Genomic DNA, 24648 nt, shown 5'->3' with positions numbered 1-24648 from the left:
GCCTTCCTGTTTTTGAGGCTCACCAATGGTTTACATCTTGTGGTGAACCCTCTGTATTAACTCTGGTGAAGTCTTCTCTTGATTGTTGACTTTGACACACATACACCTACCTCCTGGAGAGTGTTCTTGATCTGGCCAACTGTTGTGAAGGGTGTTTTCTTCACCAGGGAAAGAATTCTTCGGTCATCCACCACAGTTTTTTTCCATGGTCTTCCGGGTCTTTTGGTGTTGCTGAGCTCACCGGTGTGTTCCTTCTTTTTAGGAATGTTCCAAACAGTTGTTTTGGCCATGCCTAATGTTTTTGCTATCTCTCTGATGGGTTTGTTTTGTTTTTTCAGCCTAATGATGGTTTGCTTCATTGATGGTGACAGCTCTTTGGATCTCATCTTGAGAGTGGACAGCAACAGATTCCAAGTGCAAATATAACACTTGAAATGAACTCTAGACCTTTTATATGCTCATTGTAACTGGGATAATAAGAGAATAACACACACCTGGCCATGGAACAGCTGAGAAGCCAATTGTCCCATTACTTTTGGTTCCTTAACAAGTGGGAGGCACATATTCAAACTGTTGTAATTCCGACACCGTTCAGCTAATTTGGATGTAAATACCCTCAAATTAAAGCTCACAGTCTGTAGTTAAAGCACATCTTGTTCGTTTCATTTCAAATCCATTGTGGTGGTGTATAGAGCCAAAAAATTTACAATTGTGTCGATGTCCCAATATTTATGGACCTGACTGTATCAAACTTAATTTTTAGTATTAGTGTCTTTATAAGGGCTCCAGGGATCTCTGCGCCTCTAGCTATATTATGTGACAAGTGGAAACCTTCTTGTAGCATCCCATGTTGATGTGAAGATTGTGCCAAACATTTTGGTGATGTCCTAGTATGTTTAGATAATTGACTACAAAAAGTTTTTATTGGATGAAATCATAATTTAATAATAAAGTCTATAAACATTTCAACATACTTCTGATGTTGTTTGTACTCATTGCACTCTTTAGGGGTTGATGAATTACACCTGCCTTAATTTGAAGCTTCTGTGCCTCAATGTAAAATTTGCCCCAACTACAATGTACCACTTATAATAATGTTTTCTTCTTATTGGGCCCTAAAAAGGGGTCGTTCCATCTCAGCCTTTCATGAGCAAGATGGGAAAAACCTGCAGAAAGTGCTGGCTTGGTCGGACTTACGGAAACATCCGAGCTGTTTCTGTAGCTCTCATAGCAGTAAATGGGAGCCTCGCAAAACATTGTGGCACAGCAGTGTGCCCCAAATAATGTGGAAAACTGCCTTGCACTAGAAATAAGTTGTAAAGAAGCACTCCAGGCAAACAAGTGCCTTAGGGGAGAGTGTATGACAAATAACTCCTGTTTTAAGCACCACACTTTTTCTTCAAAGAACTGGAAGGCTTCTGTGAACATACAAGTAGCAACATACTATATTGTGGTAATGTGTACAGTGCTGGGAGGTGTGTATATCCCATCCAGATACCTCAGCTGGGTGAGATAACTAAACTCCAGAAAGCTGCAGTGGTTTCAGCAAAGTGTAGTTTGCCAAGACAGTTTTGTCTAGATTTTGTTCTGGGCTGGATTTTATTTGGACTGGTGGATAGGTTTGGTAGTGGGATCTGCCAGTCCACACCCTTCCAGTACATGTATTGCCTTTAGCTGAGGAGATCGCAGGTGAGGCCTGCAGTTGTAATCACAGAGGGATAAAACAACTCTCTGTGCATGACTGAGAGAGAGAATTTGGAAAAGGAAGCCTGCATAGGCTCTGTGTGGTCTCAGCCAGGAGGGCTGAGGGGCTACGAAGCTGTGTGAAAGCCTGAAGTTTGGGGGGCCCAGCGACGCCTGCGGATAGAGGTTCGCACGGTCAGAGTCGGGAGGACTTCTGGACCATAATCCCCCAAAGGTACTGGTGTGGTCACAGCCAGGAGGCTGCTGGACCATGTGGCTGAGAAGCCGGATTGTACCCTGTGTGTGAACTGTGCTCTATAGCTGAGGTAGAGACAACCTATATGTTAGGTAGTGCCTAGACGGGCAAGTGTTTTTTTCATTATGTTTATGTTTGTGCTGGTGCTGAAGTGCCAAAATAAAGCACCATTTGGACTTGAACCCCGTTGTCAGAGAAGTCTGTGATTGTGACCCCCCTATGAGAGAGCGATCCCTTACAATATATACTTTCATCATACATTTAGGGCACAAGGGTAAATTCATGTGGGGAAAGCTTACCTGATCTTGCAGAACATGATCTAATGTTGTCTTCAGCATTCAAAATATGGCTCCTGTACAACTGTGTACATGGATCAAATATGGCAGAAAACTTCTGACCAGTCTTAAGCCGGCCTTTCACATTATGTGCACCATCACATTATGGGTGTCAGGTCCGAGCATTCCTAGATGAACAGTTTTCTGGAAAGTGGATTGGTCGTCGTGGGCCAGTTGAATGGCCCCCAAGGTCTCCCGATCTGACCCCCTTAGACTTTTATCTTTGGGGTCATCTGAAGGCAATTGTCTATGCTGTGAAGATACGAGATGTGCAGCACCTGAAACTACGGATACTGGAATCCTGTGCTAGCATTTCTCCTGCAGTGTTGCTATCAGTGTGTGAAGAGTGGGAGAAGAGGGTTGCATTGACAATCCAACACAATGGGCAGCACATTGAACACATTTTATAAGTGGTCAGAAACTTGTAAATAACTCATGAAAGAATAAAGTTACACCATTGTTTTTCTTGTGAAATTCCCAATAAGTTTGATGTGTCACGTGACCCTCTTCCTATTGAAAAAACAAAAGTTGGATTCAAAATGGCCAACTTCAAAATGGTCACCACCCATCTTGAAAAGTTTCCCCCCTCACATATACTAATGTGCCACAAACAGGAAGTTAATATCACCAACCATTCCCATTTTATTAAGGTGTATCTATATAAATGGCCCACCCTGTACATATTTGAAGATAACTTTAGCATTCTATTAAATTTGGTGCACGCAACGTACTCCATTGTTTAGGAATTTAGTCCATTCCCATAGATAAAGTGAACAACTATGATATTAGTGCTATATTATGGAACTGAAACTTAAAGGGGTTGTCCCACCGATGATATTTTACCGTTTTCAAACCATCACCTGGATCTGAATACTTTTGTAATTGTGAAGAAAAAGGTGGGTTATTGGTGGCTCACCTGATCGATACAATGAATAGGTGCTCTGGTTCTGAACTGATTCACCCGATCAGAAAGGCGGTTTATAACAATAAGGTATATAGTGAAGGACCGGCACTCTACATCTATTCAAAATATGTATTTATTTTTATGAAAATATGTTTAAGAATGGAGCGTAAAAAATAGAAGTTCTAAAAATGTAGACGTTCTAGGAAATGAAATTCTAAAAATATATAGATATTCTGAAGAATGAGGTTCTAAAAAATAAGATAAAAAATGATGGTTTGCAATATGCAGCGGTGGAGGTGCACAGTAAAAAATGTGCAGAGGAGGGTATGACAATATAGCGATTGTCTGGTGGTGATTTTCACCTTCAGTAGGTACAGTATATGGCTGTGTCCATTTGTGTACAGTTCATAAAAATGTCTTTGTATATCACCGGTATTAGTCACATAAAAAATGTAGAAGTAAATATATTGTATATATAGACCGGAAAAAGATAAAGAATACCTGCTAAAGAATCCCATCCTGGAAGCGCTTCCTAATAACTGACAAGTCCTCTGGATCGAGAAAGACCACCAACGAAAATCTTTATACCAAGTCCGGCAAAGACAAGCGAGACGCCAGAGAAGTGACGTCATACCCACGCGGCACGCCGAGAAGACCGGGAAACAGATACAGCAGAGCGCATCGAGATCGCTCCAATAGCCAGGACATCTAAACCTCACAAAGAAGGTAAACAGTCAGGGTGCAGTTTTTTCCAATGTGTGGGACGCCACACTAAGCTCAGCACCCGACTGATACAATTTTTATTTTTATTTTTTATTTTTTATTCTTTATCTTTTTCCGGTCTATATATACAATATATTTACTTCTACATTTTTTATGTGACTAATACCGGTGATATACAAAGACATTTTTATGAACTGTACACAAATGGACACAGCCATATACTGTACCTACTGAAGGTGAAAATCACCACCAGACAATCGCTATATTGTCATACCCTCCTCTGCACATTTTTTACTGTGCACCTCCACCGCTGCATATTGCAAACCATCATTTTTTATCTTATTTTTTAGAACCTCATTCTTCAGAATATCTATATATTTTTAGAATTTCATTTCCTAGAACTACATTTTTAGAACTTCTATTTTTTACGCTCCATTCTTAAACATATTTTCATAAAAATAAATACATATTTTGAATACCATCTGTGTATATTGCTTACTTAACATTACTGATAGATGTAGAGTGCCGGTCCTTCACTATATAACTTTTGTAATTGTGTGTAATTAAAAATGTATTATAGCTACAGAGTTATTCAATGAAATGTATCTGTAGAGTGCCACCTGCTGTTTGCTCTTTTCTAATTTCTCTGTCCTGCTCACTGAGATGGAAGTGCAGCGAGGTGGTACGAAGGATCGTAGGAACCAGGCAGAGATTATATAACAAAGAATAATTTTCTTTACTGAGTGCAGAACAAATAGCAGCACATCCAGCAGCAGTTCGTACAAAGTGTAATAACTCCTCCCAGATAATGAGGTACAGTGGCTGGCAATGTGGAAGAAGATGACACTCAGAAGATTGCTAGCTGACTATGTCTTTCTCTTAAAGTCCCTTCCTTACAGCTGTGACCTCGCTAACCAACCCTAGCCCTCCTGCACATATATGAGTGGCTCAGCCCCCTTCCCAGATGCCTCAGTGTCAAGTTCCTTGTGTTTTGCTAAAGATCCTAATACTCACGTGTGTTTCTGACTTGTACTTCGTTCCTGGATTCTGCTAACCATCTGATCCCTGCCTGCTTGCCTTGACTCTCCTGTTGCCGCACCGGATTGCCTGACCTCTACCTCTGCTGACTGCCCTTACCCTTTGCCTGTCTGACTACGCCTCTGACTCATCCTTCAGTCCTGCACTGTTGCTCCTGGTAACGACTCCGCCTGCCTGGCCTGCTTGACTACGCTAGTACTTCTGGTACCTTTCTCAGGTACCTCCTGGTCTGCCTGGACCAGCTGCCTTGTGTGCCTACCCTTCTCAAGAATTAGCGACCTGGTTTTCCCCTTAGGAAAGTCTATCCCCACCATCAGGGGTACTGTGAAGAATCAAGAGGTTTACTTAGACAATGCCCTTAGGGGAGGTAGGACACGTGGCACAGTGGGTTCACACCCGCTGGTTCGTGACACAAGTGTTTTGAGACAGGACTAAGTTGTTCTCACAGGAGAAGAATATTTGATTCCTGAGTTTCCCTCTGGAGTGTTGGTCTCACAGGGGAATAAGATACAGTTTCTGAAAATCGTAGCTTTAACATGTGCTTCCTTATTTCCCCACTACCAGAAAAGGAACTCATCTCTCCTCTCCTCTCTACCAAGACTGGAACTCCTCCTCCTGGCAGGAAGAAGGACAAGCCCACTCCTACCAAGAGGGGCGGAACAGGGTGGTTAGTCCTGGTTCTGCCAACCATTACTTCCCCTGCAGCAATAAATGGCATAGCATCCCATTATATTACGTAATGTTGCATATAAAACATTAAACAACTGCAGATACCCCCAGGTCTGGGGTACTGCAGAAGCACATGCTCAGTTCCATCCTTCAACTGCCACTAGTTGCAGCAGAAAGGACACATCCCCTAAGCTGACAGCTTGAAATAAATTTAGCAGAATAATTGGAGCAGTGAATGGGGAGATCTCCTGTCCCATGGCAGGTACAGGGCTGGTTCTAGCTTTGTTAGAGATTGTCATTTACTAGACAATGTTTGATTTTCATTTTTTAAATTAATCATGGGATAACCCCTTTAAGCAATTGCTACATGTATTTAGGACCTATGTGAAAAAATGTTCACACCATAATGTTAACGTTTTTTGAGTTTTCTACTCCATGGGGGGGGGAGCTTTGTCCTCAAGGGATTGAAAACTAGCGATTCTAAATATCAGAGCCTGCTCAGCCATGTCCTTAAAGGATTTTTAAACCCGCATTTTGTCATGCTTCATGATTCATAGCAAAGTACAAAGACAAAACTAATAGCTTTTGTATTCATGCATCCATAGTAACAGTGGGAGGGACATTCTTCTCTTCGTACTGTCAATTCTCTAACATATGGTGCAACAACACCTTCAAAGTCACTCATTGTATTCTCTGGGAGGAACCATATTTTGAGATCGGCACAAAATCAAGCCTTCGTCAACCCACAGAAGACCTGAGGATGAAAGCACTTATCTTCTAAACTAGCAAGTCCCACGTCCCAACCTTGATCCAGTGTGAGTTTGTGTGTTTACTGCCCTTGGCACTTCTTCTTTCCTAACATACATCCTTCAGACCATTGTATATACGCTATTGTAATAAGTGTTCAGATTCCAAAAGTATAAAGGTGCTGCAGTGAAACGTTATCATGCTGTGTTCAAATAGGTGACAATACCTTTATAAAAAGAAGTGTATTCAACAGTAAAGTAAGTTTAAAAGGTGCTAGGAGGGGGTAAGCTTTTAGATGAAACTTCACTGACGATGGGCATGCTTGCAGCAAGATAATTACAGATCACCCATGCATAATGTAGGTAAATCTGCATGGTAAAAGGTCATCATAAATTGTTTTTTTATGTTGTTTTTGTTATGGACTGTACCCCATGAAACAAAGCCAATATTGGCACAATGTGGTAGACACCACCCGAAAGCAATATAAGTACAAATGATAAGAAAGACTACATTAACTACCAAATACTAATAAAAAGCTGCATCCAAGTAATCATGTGTCAGTAGTATTTAGCTACATAGAATAAGCTTTTTTGATTATACTGTATATCTTGTGTAAGATGCAAAACATGATTAAAAAAACAGTGGGTAATTGTTAATTATAGAATATATGGATAATAAATAAGCCATGGAATCAGAGAGGCGAACAGACAGACAGATAGATAAGAGAACAGACAGACAGATAGATAAGAGAACAGACAGACAGATAGATAAGAGAATAGACAGGCAGATAGATAAGAGAATAGACAGGCAGATAGATAAGAGAATAGACAGGCAGATAGATAAGAGAATAGACAGGCAGATAGATAAGAGAATAGACAGAAAAATAAGAGAACAGACAGACAGATAGATGAGAGAATAGACAGACAGATAGGTAAAAGAATAGACAGATAGATAAGAGAATAGACAGGCAGATAGATAAGAGAATAGACAGAAAAATAAGAGAACAGACAGACAGATAGATGAGAGAATAGACAGACAGATAGGTAAAAGAATAGACAGATAGATAAGAGAATAGACAGACAGATAGATAAGAGAATAGACAGACAGATAGATAGATAAGAGAATAGACAGACAGATAGATAAGAGAATGACAGGCAGATGCATTTAATGGGAGGTGTATCCACTGGAACTGCAAGCACCAACCCATTACTGTTTTCTGTGGTGGCGCTGTTCATATATACAAAACGGTTTTGCTACTGTTCCTTCTAGAGATGAGTGAAGTATTGTAAAATTCGATTTGGCTGCTTTGCCGAATCTTACCAAAAAATAGCTTTGTGACAAATTACTTCATCATGAAGCACATAGTGGGTGCAATGACATAGAGCAGCGATTGTGCCGTTTCCCATCATTGTACCCCTCAGATGCCGCGTTCGTAGCTGATCGCGGCATCTGACAGTACTAACAGAGTGTAAAATAAACAAAAAAAAATAAAATCATACTTACCTCATCCATTTGATCGTGACAAGCCAGCCGCCATATTGATTGAAGATCTTCGCTACCACTAAGCACAAGGAAATTCGCCTTTGCTGCAAATCGGATTTTCCCTGATATTCAGATCGAAGTCCACTTTGTGGACTTCAATTCGCTCAACACTAGTTCCTTCAGATGAAGTAATTTTATTACAAGTATAGATGTGGAGCTCACAAACAAAGCACCAGGGAACCTGAAGAACTACCCAATTTGGCATTAAACACATATGGTCAGATATACTGGCCTTACTTAGTATGAGACAACCTTGACGCGGTGAGTGGCTTACTATGCTTTGGCCAAAATATAAACCAATGTCTCGTCCAGCATGGAGGGCAGAGTGCTGGATGTAGTGTGCGATCACATTTGCATTTTCCGTTAGTATAATGTTCGTTGGTGCAGAATGCAGCAATATTTTATTAATAGATGGTGCATTACCTGGGAGACCTTGCACCAGACTTTCAAATCTACACCATCTGTAAACTGGTGTAGCTATGAACTATCATTTACACCAGTTTCTGGCATAAATGATAGTAACTCTGTAAGGATGTGGTAGGCCATGCCCTCCACTAAGCCCTACCTACTTTTCACACCACTGTTGAAAAGTGGCAAAGAAATGAAAAGTTGCAAAATATGTTGATGAGCAAACCAGGTTCGTCCTGCTTTGACGAATCTGGTTTGTACATGTATATAACTGATAATGATAACAATCTGTACCTCTGTACATTCGATGAGGCTCTTTCATTATGGCGGCAGTTAACGCGAGTGTCACAGTCCCTCCCGGGACAGATGTCAAGAGATCAAGGAGACTGGCGGAGCGTGGAGGAATCTAACAGCCTCTTTGATTACTCTTGATTCAGTGTTGTTGTTGTTAATGACCACATCCCTTGTTCCAGGTGTAGCTTTGTAGTCATTACTTCTACCCTATTTAGTCTTACCCCACTCTTCTGACTGTGCGGTAAGATAGCTAAATTTGGTTTTGGACGAGCTGGTGTATGGTCCTCTCTGGAGTGCCTGCTCGTCCATCTTACTACAGAAGTTAAGTGTCGCATTTGTTTGTGTTTTGTTTTCCCTTCCTCAGGCCTCAGGGAGACGCTTGTTTCTTCATCTGGGAAGGAAAGGGTTGTTTCAGCCCTGCCAATATCCATAGGGATCTTTAGGGTCTCCAGGGTCCCAGGTTTCAGGGTATGGGCATTCCTACCTTCAAGGGGTACCCATACGGTTAGGAGTCAGGGCCAGGAGTAGGGTTCTCTAGAAGGTGACTTTTTCCTTTCCCTAGCGTTGAGGCGTAGTGGCTTTGCCTTTCCCTCCTGGTTGTCGGTGTGGTGTTTCCTCCTATTCCTCATCCGTGACATTATCTTGGCACCTAAAAAAACGCCATTTTTGTTAAGGTCAGTGCAGCTATGGATCCTATGTCTGCACTGGTCGGACAGCTGCAGGGGCTGTCTTTGGTGGTAGCAGACCTCCATGTGACAGTCTTTCAGATTTAGTGACCACTGGCGGCTGGTTCCAGTGGTGGGTACCAGGCCTGCCCTAAACCTAAGGTTGCCCTCCCGGACAGATTTTCCAGGGGTAGTGACAATTTCATTTGGTTCAGGGAGTCATGTAAGTTGTACTTTAAGCTGCGTCCATACTCTTCTGGGGATGAGTGTCAATCGGAGGGAAGGCAAAGAGGAGGGTACAGTGGGTTGGACATAAGGTTTTTATAGGGACCTGTGAAAAACATTATGGATCTTCCAAGTCTGAGGAAGATCAAGACGGAAGGCAACTGTCACGAGGGTGTCAAGAGCCACGTCTGACTCCGTTATACCCGGGGTTTAGGAAGTCGCAGCGGGTGGCTGCGCGTTCGATGTACAAAGACAGTGCTGTTTCGTAATTGTAGCTTTCTGGGTTTGCCTTGCAACCCTTTTTGGCTCACTCAGGGATCCGTAGCTTCTCCTCCTCAGCTGTTTCTTGTCCAGCAATCCCAACCTCCTTATATTCCCATCTCCCATCTTGCCAGATATAGAGCTTCCTGCCTGGACTTCTATACTGACCCACTGGAGCTGTGTAGCTGTGTTCCCTGGTTGTTGTTCCAGAGTGTTACCCTCCGGATCCCTGTTGGGCCTTGGTGGTCTGCTGTTGTCGCCCACCTGGGATTATATGTTTGTCTGTATTGTCTGTCCTCTCCTTGGTGTTTTCCTCTTAGTGTCAGTGGTGCGGACTAGTGATCCCACCGCCCTGTTCACTACACAGGGCTCATCTTAGGGAAAGCCAGGGTTTAGGCAAGTGATCGGCGTACGGGTGAGGAACCCGTCTAGGGACGTCAGGGCAGTCAGGTGCCAGCCGCAAGGTGAGTCAGGGGTCATCACCTTTCCCTCTCCCTTGGACAGGGCCTTCCCATTTCCCTCCCTTTGCGTGACGGCGGTCATTACAGCAACGGGATTCATGACGGACAAGATCTTGTAAGGGCCAATAAACTTAGGACCCAACTTCCAGGAGGGAACCTTCAGTTTGATATTCTTTGTAGACAACCACACCAGATCACCCACATTCAGGTCCGGACCAGGCACACGTCTCTTATCCGCCACACGCTTATATCTCTCACTCATCGTCTTCAGATTACCCTGAATCTTTTGCCAAATAAATGACAAAGACGAGGAAAATCTCTCCTCATCAGGTAAACCAGAAGACCCCTCTCCAGAGAATGTCCCAAACTGCGGATGAAACCCATATGCACCAAAAAATGGTGACTTATCAGAAGACTCCTGGCGACGGTTATTTAAAGCAAACTCAGCAAGGGACAAAAAAGAATACCAATCCTCCTGATTCTCCGCCACAAAACAGCGCAGATATGTCTCCAGATTCTGATTGACGCGTTCGGTCTGACCATTCGACTGCGGGTGAAAAGCAGAAGAGAACGACAAACGAATCCCCAAGCGAGAACAGAAGGCCTTCCAGAATCTGGAAACAAATTGCGTGCCCCTATCAGAAACGATGTCTGAAGGAATGCCATGCAATTTAACAATGTGATCAACAAACGCTTGCGCCAACGTCTTAGCATTGGGTAACCCAGGAAAGGGAATGAAATGTGCCATTTTGCTAAAACGGTCCACTACCACCAGAATCACAGTCTTCCCCGAGGAACGAGGCAGGTCCGTAATGAAGTCCATGGACAGATGCGTCCAAGGACGGGAAGGAATGGGTAACGGGTGGAGAGAACCCGATGGCCGTGAATGAGGGACCTTGGCACGAGCGCAGGTCTCGCACGCTGCCACAAAACCCTCAACCGTCTTACGAAGAGCCGGCCACCAGAATCTCAGAGCAATGAGATCCACTGTGGCTCTAGTCCCCGGGTGCCCAGCAAGGACAGTATCGTAGTGCTCCTTAAAAACCTTGTGTCGTAAAGCGAGAGGCACAAACAACCTCCCAGGAGGACAAAGATCAGGAGCCTCTGCCTGGGCTGCCTGAACCTCTGCCTCCAAATCAGGATAAAGAGCAGAGACGACCACCCCTTCAGCCAAAATGGGACCCGGGTCTTCAAAGTTCCCCCCTCCTGGAAAACAACGTGACAGGGCATCCGCCTTCACATTTTTAACCCCAGGGCGAAACGTGACAACAAAATTAAACCTAGAAAAGAACAAAGACCATCTGGCCTGTCTCAGGTTCATACGCTTGGCCGATTCTTATGGGCGGTAAACACAGTAAAAGGGGGTCTGGCTCCCTCTAACCAATGGCGCCATTCCTCAAAAGCTAATTTGATGGCCAACAACTCCCTATCTCCCACATCGTAATTTCTCTCTGCAGAGGAGAGTTTTCTTGAGAAAAAGGCATTTGGCAGGAGAGGGACCCTGAGATAAGACCGCACCCATACCCACCTCAGAAGCGTCCACCTTAACAATAAAAGGTAGAGAGACATCAGGTTGTACCAAAATGGGAGCAGAAGCAAAACTCTCTTTGATACTAGAAAAGGCTTTCAGCGCATCTACCGACCACGAGGAAAAATCTACCCCCTTTTTAGTCATATCAGTGAGTGGCTTAACAGCAGAGAAATAATTCAAAATGAACTTTCTGTAATAATTGGCAAAACCCAAAAACCGCATCAGCGCCTTCTGATTCTCAGGAAGCTCCCAATCAAGCACAGTGCGGACCTTCTCAGGGTCCATGCGAAAACCAGAAGCAGAGAGAAGAAAACCAAGAAATTGAATCTCCGGAACCGCAAACACACATTTTTCCAGTTTAGCGTACAATTTATTCTCCCGCAGAATCAGCAAGACCTGACGTAGGTGGTCCCGATGAGTCTTGAAATCAGGAGAAAAAATCTAAATGTCATCTAGATACACCAGAACAAATTTCCCCATTAAATGATAAATAATGCTGTTCACAAAATGTTGGAAGACGGCCGGAGCATTCATCAAACCAAAGGGCATAACCAAATTCTCGAAATGACCCTCAGGGGTATTGAAGGCCTTCTTCCATTCTTCCCCTTCCCTGACCCTGACTAGGTTAATGCCCCTCTTAAATCCAACTTAGAAAAAACTTTAGCCCCAACAATCTGGTTAAACAGGTCCGGGATCAGAGGAAGCGGATATGGGTCACGAATCGTGATACAGTTCAGCTCCCTGAAATCCAGACAAGGTCTTAAAGAACCATCTTTTTTCTTAACAAAAAAAAACCCAGCGGCAACAGGTGACTTCGAGGGTCGGATGTGTCCCTTTCTCAGGCTCTCAGAGATATAAGTACGCATAGCGACTCTTTCAGGTTGGGAGAGATTGTATAAACGTGATTTTGGCAGCTTGGCGCCTGGGATGAGATTAATAGGGCAGTCGTACTCCCGGAGAACCAGGAGGAGTGGTCTTCATTCTTGTCGTTAGCTGAGTTTGCCATTAATAACCGTAGACAGGAGTCCACTGATAAGTCGCCGTTTTTTAGGGCATATTGGTTCCATCTGCAGTTTGGCGCATTTTCTGGTTCTCAAACTTCCGGTATTCCTGAGGAGGAACGATTTTCCTCTTCTTTGTCTACTATTTGGCGGGAAATTCAAAATAACCTAAAAAAGATGGGCAACAAGTATAAGCGTATGGCTGACAGGAGACGTATGAATGGTCCAGACCTGAGAGTGGGTGATTCTGCGTGGCTGTCCCTAGCGTTAAGGCCTAGTGGCTTTCCCTTTCCCTCCTGGTTGTCAGTGTGATGTTTCCTCCTATTCCTCGCCTGTGACAGCAAGATTGGTTAGATAAAAAAAAAGATAAGGATATTGCCATTCCTGCTCATGACCCATCCCTAAGACTAAATCAAACACAAAGCAAAAGCACTCTGCAAACATAGACTATATAAACTACTGCTATAGTCACTATGTAAATAAACATGAGGTACTTCAAAATTATTTGTGCCCATCCACCACAGCAAGGTGACCTCTTTAGGATGGGAACCTAGCTATAGTTGACACTTCTTCTTGTGCTGACCTCAAATGAATTCAGGGAAAGCAGGCTCCACATATTTACTGAACCTACCCTATTTGATACCTTTTCTAGTGCCATTAAGCCTCCGATGAATAAAGGGAGAGTGGCTTCAGGATGTGCTGACCCCTAGGAATGGCAGTACCATAGGAGATACTGTAGGATATCTATGGACACAGTGTAGGCAAGAGGGTGGACAAGCCATACCCCCTTCTTCAAGCACCAATGCTTTAATTTAGGCCCCCTTCCCCATGGGTTTTCTAGCATTGATAGGTAATCAATAGCAGACTAATATATGTCCCATTCTATGTTAGATTTTCTATCAATCATAAAGCATTACCAATAAAGTTTAATTAAATTGCAGGTTTTATAATAAAACAGGCATTGTACATTGCAAAATAAACTAATATAATGTAGGTGTATACAATGTATTGTAATGCAAGGGAAAAATCCTACACAAGCCCTGAATCTTAACTCTATTTGTAGCTGCTGTAACAATGAATGCACAGTGTTACTTATTTAATGTAGTATCCTTCTATTTGCAAGCTGGATACTTTGTTACTTGCTCCTTTGTTTCCTAGTAACAGAAATCTTTGTTGAAATCTAATACCTTCAGTTAACTCGGGATACTGCCAACAATGTGTCCAGGGATATAGACCTGAGCTTTAGAAAGCTTACTCTTGTGTAATATGGTAAGTTTAGAATTGGATAGGTACAATGATCTGAATATTTCAGAAGTGATTCGACATTAAGAAAGCTCTCTATCTATTACTAAAAGTATATATATATATATATATATATATATATATATATGAGATAGATAGATAGTATACATATGTGTGCAATCTATGTATAATATAGCAGTACTATATATGTGTATGCCGCATTTTGTGTGGGGTATAGCAGTTATATATATGCCAGTTATTCTGCAAGACATAGACTGTATAAGAATAAATAATAAGCAAATCCTATTGAATTCAGCTGGATTTTTCCTTATTGCTTATTCTGATATCAGTTTCAGCTCTATTTCAGCTTTTTCTGTTGAAAAAAAAAAAAAATCGGGTAAAGAGCAGTATGATTTTCTTTCTATTTCCCCATGTTATAGTAAATGGCATGGAGGATTTTATCTTTGTGATGAATCTGAGCCCACAAAAATGTACTTTGGTTTAAAGAGAACCTGTCAATATGAAAATGCAGTTCAGTCTGCAGGCTGAATGGTATAGGGCAGCATCATTCCAACCAGTATCAGCTGCCCATCTCCGAAATTCAGAACAATATATCTCTGCGGACTGTTTACCCTGGCATAAAAGGCGCAGTTTAGATTCAGCCAGAGCAATACGATCTGGGTAATCATATATCTGCCCCAGGGCTACAAAAAACTAGGTATTTATAAATAGTTCTTTATGAAAAAATTCAGCAAAGCTCGTAATTTATTCATTTCAATACCTAATTGTTTTATGCTAGGGAGTCATGTGGGCGGTGACAGGTGACTGCATGACTAAGCATACAGGGCTGGCTGTCAATCATGGAGGAGGAACGCCCACATGACTCCTAAATTACAAGGCAAATTATACTGTAATTGTCTATAATATACTGACTGAAGATTACACTGCGTTTTCATGGTTACAGGTTCACTTTAAGGTCCCTTTACACAGGACAGAACTAGTATTGGGCAGATTATCGGGGGCTAACATTCATACGGGTTAATCATGTATGCGGACACTAAATTAATTATTTCTGGGCACAAGATCGAGCAGTGTAAGCAGGGATCTGCTGCCTAGAAACAATGAATCTGTATGAGATGAGCAACCGCAGTAGCAATGCCTTCTCCCCATACCGTAGAGGAGATTGCTGCAGCTCACATCTCCTCGGACAAGCAGGAGGAGCATTTCCTTCCCAATTATTGCCTGCTCAGTTTGCTTGTGAAAATATGGCATTAGAATATTATATTGTATATATTCTATTATATTGCATTGTGTGCAACCTTCCTTATAGGATTATCATTGGAAAGTATAGCTAGTGAAGATATATTTTTCACTCTTTATGTGGACTGTAGTTTGCATATGGAGCAAAACTTGCAACCTTTCAAGGCAAAAGGACCAGAGAACAATGGACTTTCTTCTAGGATTTCATGGCCTTGGGTACAGGTCAGCCCTGGTTGCAGCTAGAGTGGAAGAAGCCCACACTTGGGTTATCGCAGAGGGAACCTCTTCTGTCTCTACTTACCCTGGCCCATTAAAAAATTGTGTTAAAGTCACGAAAACCATTCTTTTTTGTATTAAAGGGGTTGTCTCACTTCAGCAAATAGCATGTATCATGTAGATAAAGTTAATACAAGGCACTTACTAATGTATTGTTATTATCCATATTGCTTCCTTTGCTGGCTGGATTCATTTTTCCATCACATTATACACTGTTTGTTTCCATGGTTACAATCACTCTACAATTCAGCATTGGTGGCTGTGCTCGCACACTATAGGAAAGGCTGACACTTTTTCCTATATTATGCAAGCACGAACACCACTGTTGGATTGCAGGGTGGTCGTAACCATGGAAATGAGCTGTGTATAATGTGACAGAAAAACGAATCAAGCCAGCAGAGGAGGCAATATGGCCAATCACAATACATTAGTAAGTGCCTTGTATTAACTTTGTCTACATAGTAAATGTCATTTGCTGAAGTGAGACAACCCCTTTAACTAAAATAAATGGCAGTCGGTGCCCCGGGAAATTTGTTTAGGTATCATATAACTAAACATTCAGATGCTTTCAAACTGTGCTGAAAGATAATAGAGAACGGGAAGTGGAATATGAGAAGCCATTAGAGCGCAGACCTTTGTTAATATGCCTTTGTTCTCTGCTGGCATTATCACAGCTATGACAGATTTGAATAAAAGCAGGGCTAAAGGTTTTTGCTGTGGCACAAGCAGCCCCTGAGCCAAGCATTCCTGATAGCCTTTCTTACATTGCCATGGCAGAAAGGCATGCCCTCACTTGATCTATACAAATCCCACCTACAGGTTTATCCGGAAGTTGTGAATAATAGAGAAAAATAAAATTTCAGCACTCACTAAAAATCGTTCTTGCAATGCTTTATTCAAAGCATAAAAAAGAAGGTTGCGGATGCGGGCATACACTCAGTCACAGGTGGCGACGGTCGTCTAGCCACTCACGTAATGGCATCAGTGCGCTTCCTTCTTTTCAACTGCGCCTGGCGTCATCACGCTCACAACGACATCTTACTTCTAAAAACAGAGAGAAGCCTCTTGGATAAAGAACCAATGTTATGGGCCCCTTAGGGTTAAATGACAAGAATAACCTAGCTATGTTCACTTAATTTTTTTACGTTTTTTTATATGAATAAAGGTTTGTTTTTAGAAGTAAGATGTCGTGAACGTGGTGACGCCAGGCGCAGTTGAATAGAAGGGAGCGCACTGACGCCATCACATAAGACAAAGCGCGGTATGGCTGTTGCCGCCTGCGACTGAGTGTACGCCCGCATCTGCAACCTTGTTTTTTATGCTTTGAATAAAGCACTGCAAGAACGATTTTTGGTGAGTGCCGCTAATTATTATTTCTCTATTATTTACAAGTTGTATGACTCTTTCAAAGTGCAGAGCACCACCTATAGCAGGGATGCTCAACCTGCGGCCCTCCAGCTGGTGCAAAACTACAACTCCCAGCATGCCCTAATAGCTGTAGGTTGTCCAGGCATGCTGGGAGTTGTAGTTTTCCAACAGCTGGAGGGCCGCAGGTTGGGCATCCCTGACCTATAGTATCACATGCCTACACTGACAAACTCCAGTTCACCCTAGAAATAGCAGCAGTGCCGACACCGGAACTTTGTTTTCTTTTGAGGACATTTATCCGGAAGTGTTCCAATCATCACCTCATGCCTTTAGAAAACATAATAAAAATATATTTTCTGGTATTCCATACATACAGACTTTAAAAGCTAGTTGTCATGGTGGATCTTCGTGCATGCCGCCGTTCTGCTATCTGGGATGGAAACGGATGCCGTATCACTCACCCAGCTCCTGTGTACCACCCTGCAGGCTGCAGCCTGGCTGCAAGGCCTCTTCCTATGTACGTATTAGAGAGACTTTTTCCTGCAGAACTGTAAGGGTTAATTCATCTTTCTGAACCTGTGCCCAACTGCTTGAACCTGTGAAAGAGCTTTAACCTGCACATGGAACAACTTCTGCCTGAAACCTGGACTCTCACTCTCTGCCGCCTGACCTGACCCATGCCTGTACTCCATTCTGACCTTGTGCCGCCTGCCCTGAGCTTTGGATTGATTTCTGATTTGCAAAAACTCAGCCTGCCCTGACCTAGAGCTGGCCCTAACCACGACCTTCGTCTGATACCTCAGTGTTTCGCACTTTTGTCTCTGACTTCCATGGGTAAGCAGCCAGCCATCTCCGTTGGTTGACACAGTGGGTCCCCAACCACTGCCCATAACACTAGTAAAGATATATGGAAACTGTGACCACAGCTAGTTCCAAAAATGGACGGGTTGTAATACTCTTGGAAATTACTGACCAGTCCTATAAGTGTTTGAGCATTTTGCAGTGACCTCAGTCTATTCTCTTTTTAGTGGGGCTCCCAACTTACAAGCCATTGGTAAATGTCATAAAACGGTATAAAGATGGATACTTTACCAATATATGCCAAAAAGATGTTCTTTTGGCATATTTCAGGTCAATGGGCCTTTCTTTATACATACAGTATGTTCTGCGTGTATATGCCAAATGTAAGGTTAAGACATGTTAAAGGGGTGTTAAAGTGTAGTTAGTAGTAGTTAGTGTAATGCTAACATATTAGCACCTCCGGATAGGCCATCAATATTAGATCGAAGGGGGTCCAACTCCAGGCTCCCTTATTCATCAGCTGTTGCAGAGGTGGCGGAGCTTGTCCAATGGAACGAGCAGTTGTAATTACATTGCACCGCCTCTACAAAGGAGACAATGCATAGGTGATTTTGAAGTGGAAGCAGGGCTCACACAAACACCGCCACTTCTTCAAACAGCTGATCGCATTGGTTTGCTTGTCCTGATAGGTCATCAATATCTTAGCACTTCATTGCACTCTTGTACAGCAGAGGTCATTCTACACAAACTAATGTTTCAGGCAATTATCAGAAATGAACCAAAGGTTACTGATAATTGCCTGCCCGCCAGCAGCAAATAGGGCTGCATTTACATGCAACAATCACCTATGCTGTATGGGGACAAGCAATAGCTACAACAACCGCTGTTTCCCTTAGAAAATCATTGTTCCTGGGCAGCAGATGTCTGATTCCCCAGCACAATCTGCTGCACAGAAACAATGATTTTAGGTACCGGCTGAAAGACATGGTCACCCAACGAACAAGCATTCGTACATTCATCAGGTGATCACCAACGCCTTTGAAACAGGCCAAGTATTGGGAATGAGAGTTTATACAAACATTCATCTCTGATAATTGGCCTGAACCTTGGTCCATGTGAAAAGACCTTAAAGGGGTTCTCTGGGAATAGTTTAAAATGGCTACCAGCAAGCTGTCCTAGAAGGTGAGCAGGACTGGTTGCCCCCACTTGCAGAGCAGCCTACTGAGGTGAGGGGGCGGGGCCCCACTATACATTAAACTCTGGCACTTGCATATACTACATATTGGTGAGTGCTCCTGTAAGGCTGCTCAGCCATGATGACATATTATAGGCAGGATCACATCATTGCCATCTATTGTAGAGCAATGTAATGTGTAGTGTGGCTACATCCCCTCAACCTTCTAAGCTGCTCTGCGAGTGGGAGCAATCAGTCCTACTCACATTCTAGGACAGGTTGCTGGCGACCATTTTAAATCATTTCCAGAGAACCCTTTAAAAATGTTTTATGTTGTACCTGGAGTAAAGAATAAACTTCTTAGTAATCAGAACAATGCTGGGAGATTTTAATTTTAGAGTTTGCCGTATTGTGCAGCTATGGATCACTGGGTATTCACAGAGGACCTAACATATGATTATTGCAAAAAATAGGAAATTTGCAAATTTATTTAAAAATAAGTTTTATGAAAATTATATATAAATATTAACTGTGAAATTGTGTTCAAATGAGAACATGCAGATTTCATCCAGCAGCTCAGGAGCACAGAATCCTTGGAAATTGCTTGTAAAAGTTGAATAGAAAAGCAGAACTAGGGAAGATAGAATGGCTTTTTTAGGTATACCCAACTACTTTAAATTTTTAGAGAATTGAGGGATAGGAAGGATTTAACATTAGGTTCACATGAGGTGATGAATTACAGTACAGACCAAAAGTTTGGACACACCTTCTCATTCAAAGAGTTTTCTTTATTTTCATGACTATGAAAATTGTAGATTCACACTGAAGGCATCAAAATTATGAATTAACACATGTGGAATTATATACATAACAAACAAGTGTGAAACAACTGAAAATATGTCATATTCTAGGTTCTTCAAAGTAGCCACCTTTTGCTTTGATTACTGCTTTGCACACTCTTGGCATTCTCTTGATGAGCTTCAAGAGGTAGTCCCCTGAAATGGTTTTCACTTCACAGGTGTCCCCTGTCAGGTTTAATAAGTGGGATTTCTTGCCTTATAAATGGGGTTGGGACCATCAGTTGCGTTGAGGAGAAGTCAGGTGGATACACAGCTGATAGTCCTACTGAATAGACTGTTAGAATTTGTATTATGGCAAGAAAAAAGCAGCTAAGTAAAGAAAAATCGAGTGGCCATCATTACTTTAAGAAATGAAGGTCAGTCAGTCAGCCGAAAAATTGGGAAAACTTTGAAAGTAAGGGCTATTTGACCATGAAAGAGAGTGATGGGGTGCTGCGCCAGATGACCTGGCCTCCACAGTCACCGGACCTGAACCCAATCAAGATGGTTTGGGGTGAGCTGGACCGCAGAGTGAAGGCAAAAGGGCCAACAAGTGCTAAGCATCTCTGGGAACTCCTTCAAGACTGTTGGAAGACCATTTCAGGGGACTACCTCTTGAAGCTCATCAAGAGAATGCCAAGAGTGTGCAAAGCAGTAATCAAAGCAAAAGGTGGCTACTTTGAAGAACCTAGAATATGACATATTTTCAGTTGTTTCACACTTTTTTGTTATGTATATAATTCCACATGTGTTAATTCATAGTTTTGATGCCTTCATAGTCATGAAAATAAAGAAAACTCTTTGAATGAGAAGGTGTGTCCAAACCTTTGGTCTGTACTGTATATTACAGGATGGAAGGGTAGTTTCAGCATTATATAGGAAATTTAGGGAATTATTTACTTAGAATATGATTTGCACGAGTAAGATTACATGGGAAAAAGATGTTGGTCCACTCACTAATGAAAAATGGAAGGGTTTTTGGTTGGCGACTAGGTCCCTGAGAAACCCCTCTCATAGAGTAACTCAATTCATGATTTTGCATCGTCTGTATGTGACCCCCAGTTGGCTTCATAAATTTTCAACTCATACTCCGGATATTTGTCTGAGATGTTAGAGTGAAAAGGCGGATATCACCCACATGTGGTGGCGTTGCCCGAAGATACAACCATTCTGGCAGGGTCTCAAACCGTCGCTTTCAATTCTTAGTTGTGTTTTGGGTGAGCTTCCGTGTAATTTGTCGAAAGATATGGAGTATATGGTATATAAGTCCTTTTTTATGGCTCGTCTATTAATAACTAGGAAATGGATGGGCTCTGCTGTGCCCACGACTAGGGAATGGATAAATGCGATGACTGTAAAAAGGTCTGTTGAAAAAGCGGGCTATATTAGGCAAAATAAGGTACCTGTCTACGAACGATTGTGGAGAAAATGAGAGAGGTTCTCTTCCCGCTGCAACGGGGGGGTAGGCGGGGGGAAGGGGATTGTCGGGGGATATATTTGTGTGAAAAAACATTTTTACATTTCGAGGTTTGGGGGGGATTATTATACGCACTTATTTTATATATGTGGGGAACAAAGGAAAAAGAAAAAGGAAAATATTTATATATGTTTGTATGATATTGGTCTGTTTTATATTTTTTTAATAAAGAAATATATATAAAAAAAAAAGTTGAATACAAAGTAAAGTGCCCAAAAAAATGGAATATTAACCCTTTCAGAACCAAGCAATTTTTCACCTTAAGGACCAGACCATTTTTAGCAAATCTGGCATGTGTCATGTGTAACTTTAAAACGCTTTTACTTATCCAGGCCATTCAGAGATTGTTTTCACATCACATGTTGTACTTCATGACAGTGGTAAAATTGAGAACATAAGACCATCACTCACTGGTAAGTTGCAATTTGTTTTGTCTTTATTTGTCACATAATAATACAAGGCTCAAAGGCTCATCCATAGAGCCGAAACGCGTCACTATTGTATTATTATGTGACAAATAAAGACAAAACAAATTGCAACTTACCAGTGAGTGACGGTCATATTTTGTTCCGGACACGTGCACCACACCATTGGAACACGGAGTGCTGACTGTTTTCTTTCGGACTCTGAGTGGCAAAATTGAGTCAAAAAATGTTTATTTTTATTTATTAAAAAATACCAAATTTATAAAAAATCTGGAAAAATTTGCAAATTTCCAAATTTCAATTTCTCAACTTTTTTAATAGATAGTAATAACTCCAAAAATAGTTACTACTTTACATTCCCCATATGTCTACTTCCTGTTTGGATCATTTTGTGAATGCCATTTAATTTTTTGGGGACGTTAGAAGGCTTAGAAGTTTAGAAGCAAATGTTGAAATTTTTCAGAAAATTTCCAAAACCCACTTTTTAAGGACCAGTTCAGGTCTGAAGTCGCTTTGTGAGGCTTACATAATAGAAACCACCCAAAAATTACCCCATTTTAGAAACTACACCCCTTAAGGTATTCAAAACCGATTTTACAAATTTTGTTAACCCTTTAGGTGTTCCACAAGAATTAATGGAAAATGGAGATTAAATTTCCAAATTTTTTGGCAGATTTTCCATTTTAATAAAAAAAAAATCAACTAACAAAGCAAGGGTTAACAGCCAAACAAAACTCAATAATTATTGCCCTGATTCTGTAGTTTACAAAACACCCCATATGTGATTGTAAACTGCTGTACGGGCACACGGCAGGCCGCAGAAGGAAAGGAATGCCATATGGTTTTTGGAGGGCAGATTTCACTGGGATAATTTTAAGTTGCCATGTCACATTTGAAGACCCACTGATGCACCCCTAGAGTAGAAACTCTAAAAAAGTGACCCAATTTTATAAACTACACCCCTCAAGGTATTCAAAACTGATTTTACAAACTTTGTTAACCCTTTAGGTGTTCCACAAGAATTACTGGAAAATGGAGATTAAATTTCAGAATTTTTTGGCAGAAAAAAAATCAGCTAACAAAGCAAGGGTTAACAGCCAAACAAAACTCAATAATTATTGCCCTGATTCTGTAGTTTACAAAAAAAAAACATATGTGATTGCAAACTGCTGTATGGGCACACGGCAGGCCGCAGAAGCAAAGGAATGCCATATGGTTTTTGGAGGGCAGATTTTACTGGGATAATTTTAAGTTGCCATGTCACATTTGAAGACCCACTGATGCACCCCAAGAGTAGAAACTCTAAAAAAGTAACCCCATTTTAGAAACTACACCCCTCAAGGTATTCAAAACTGATTTTACAAACTTTGGTAACCCTTTAGGTGTTCCACAAGAATTGAAGGAAAATGTAGATAAAATTTCAGAATTTCACTTTTTTTTTTTCACTTTTTTGGCAGATTTTCCATTTGAATCCATTTTTTCCAGTGACAAAGCAAGGGTTAACAGCCAAACAAAACTTAATAATTATTGCCCTGATTCTGTAGTTTACAGAAACACCCCATATGTGGTTGTTTACTGCTGTACGGGCACACGGCAGGGCGCTGAAGGAAAGTAACACCATATGGTATTTGGAAGGCAGATTTCACAGGTATAATTTTAAGTTGCCATGTCACATTTGAAGACCCCCTGATGCACCGCTAGAGTAGAAACTCCAAAAAAAACACATTTTGGAAACTATGGAATAAGGTGGCAGTTTTGTTTGTAATATTTTAGGGTACATATGATTTTTGGTTGCTCTCTATTACACTTTTTATGAGGCAAGGTAAAAAATAGCTATTTTGGCACCGTTTTTATTTTTTGTTATTTACAGTGTTCATCTGACAGGTTAGATCATGTGGTATTTTTATAGAGCAAGTTGTTACGGACGCGACAATACCAAATATGTTTGTTTCAGTTTTACATAATAAAGCATTTTTGAAAAAAATTATTTTTTAGTATCTCCATATTCTGAAAGCCATAGTTTTTCGTTTTTTTTTGGGCGACTGTCTTATGTAGGGGCTCATTTTTTTCGGTATGTGATGACGGTTTGATTGGTACTATTTTAGGGTGCATATGACTTTTTGATTGCTTGGTATTACACTTTTTGTCATGTAAGGTGACAAAAAATGCCTTTTTTTACACTTTTTTTTTGCGGTGTTCACATGAGGGGTTAGGTCATGTGATATTGTTATACAGCAGGTTCTTATGGATGCGGCGATACCTAATATGTATATATTTTTTTTAATTTAAGTTTTACACAATAACAGCATTTTGAAACAAAAAAAAACATGTTTTAGCGTCTTCATATTCTGAGAGCCAGAGTCGTGGGAGCGGTGAGGATATCACGGGGAAGGCTCGTGCACATGTATAATCATGGTTGCCTAATGGACTCCCCGAACAGGCATGAGACAGACATCTATCCTGGTCTGTTTTCACACTGACCCGGTTTGACTGCAGTGGTTACTGAACATTGGATCCACTATAGCCTCAACTGAACATTGCTGTATCGTCTGTGTCCAGATGTATTAGGTGGTTGGTATACACCCATGTACCTGTCAAGATCTGTCAGGCTGTGTCCGCTTTGTGGAGTCTTCAAATGAGACTGGTATTTCTTTATTGTGGGGCACATAAGAGCCCACTCAGTCTGGTAGAGGTGATTTGTCCGCTCCCAAGTACAGGCAGCACGCTCTATTGCTGTATTTATTAAGGAGTTTTGTTTATACATACGTTTGACTATCTGTTTTCTTTTGTGATTTACGTGTCTATGTATTCATTGGTTACCTAAAAGCATCTAGTAGGGTCCACCCATTACACTGACCCCTGAGAAATGCTTGGGGGAAACGCGTCGGGGTGCTAGGACCTGCTGAGGCCGTTAGGGTGTTATAGCCCAGGCACGAGGACAGAGAGTCCTCACCATAAGGGGTCATCTCTGGGCTGAGATATATCATAGGGTGATTTTTAGGGAAAGGTCTCCCTACTCTACAGTGATATCATATCTGTTTGT

The 24648-nt window shown here is 41.6% G+C and overlaps 1 protein-coding gene across 1 annotated transcript in view; it reads left to right on the top strand.

Annotated features, from left to right (window-relative positions):
* Positions 1-6299: 6299 nt before the first annotated feature.
* The window catches only part of MINDY4B (MINDY family member 4B), a 66814-nt gene continuing 48465 nt past the window's right edge, over positions 6300-24648 (top strand). Inside the window, exon 1 of the mRNA XM_040431047.1 lies at positions 6300-6423. The gene's annotated coding sequence lies outside the window, so the exon portion shown is untranslated. The remainder of the gene's footprint in view (positions 6424-24648) is intronic.

This window comes from Bufo bufo, chromosome 4 (genome assembly GCF_905171765.1).
Source record: "Bufo bufo chromosome 4, aBufBuf1.1, whole genome shotgun sequence".
Taxonomy (NCBI): domain Eukaryota; kingdom Metazoa; phylum Chordata; class Amphibia; order Anura; family Bufonidae; genus Bufo; species Bufo bufo.
The sequence above is the reverse complement of the archived record's forward strand: the minus strand, read 5'-3'. Positions and strand labels throughout refer to the sequence as shown.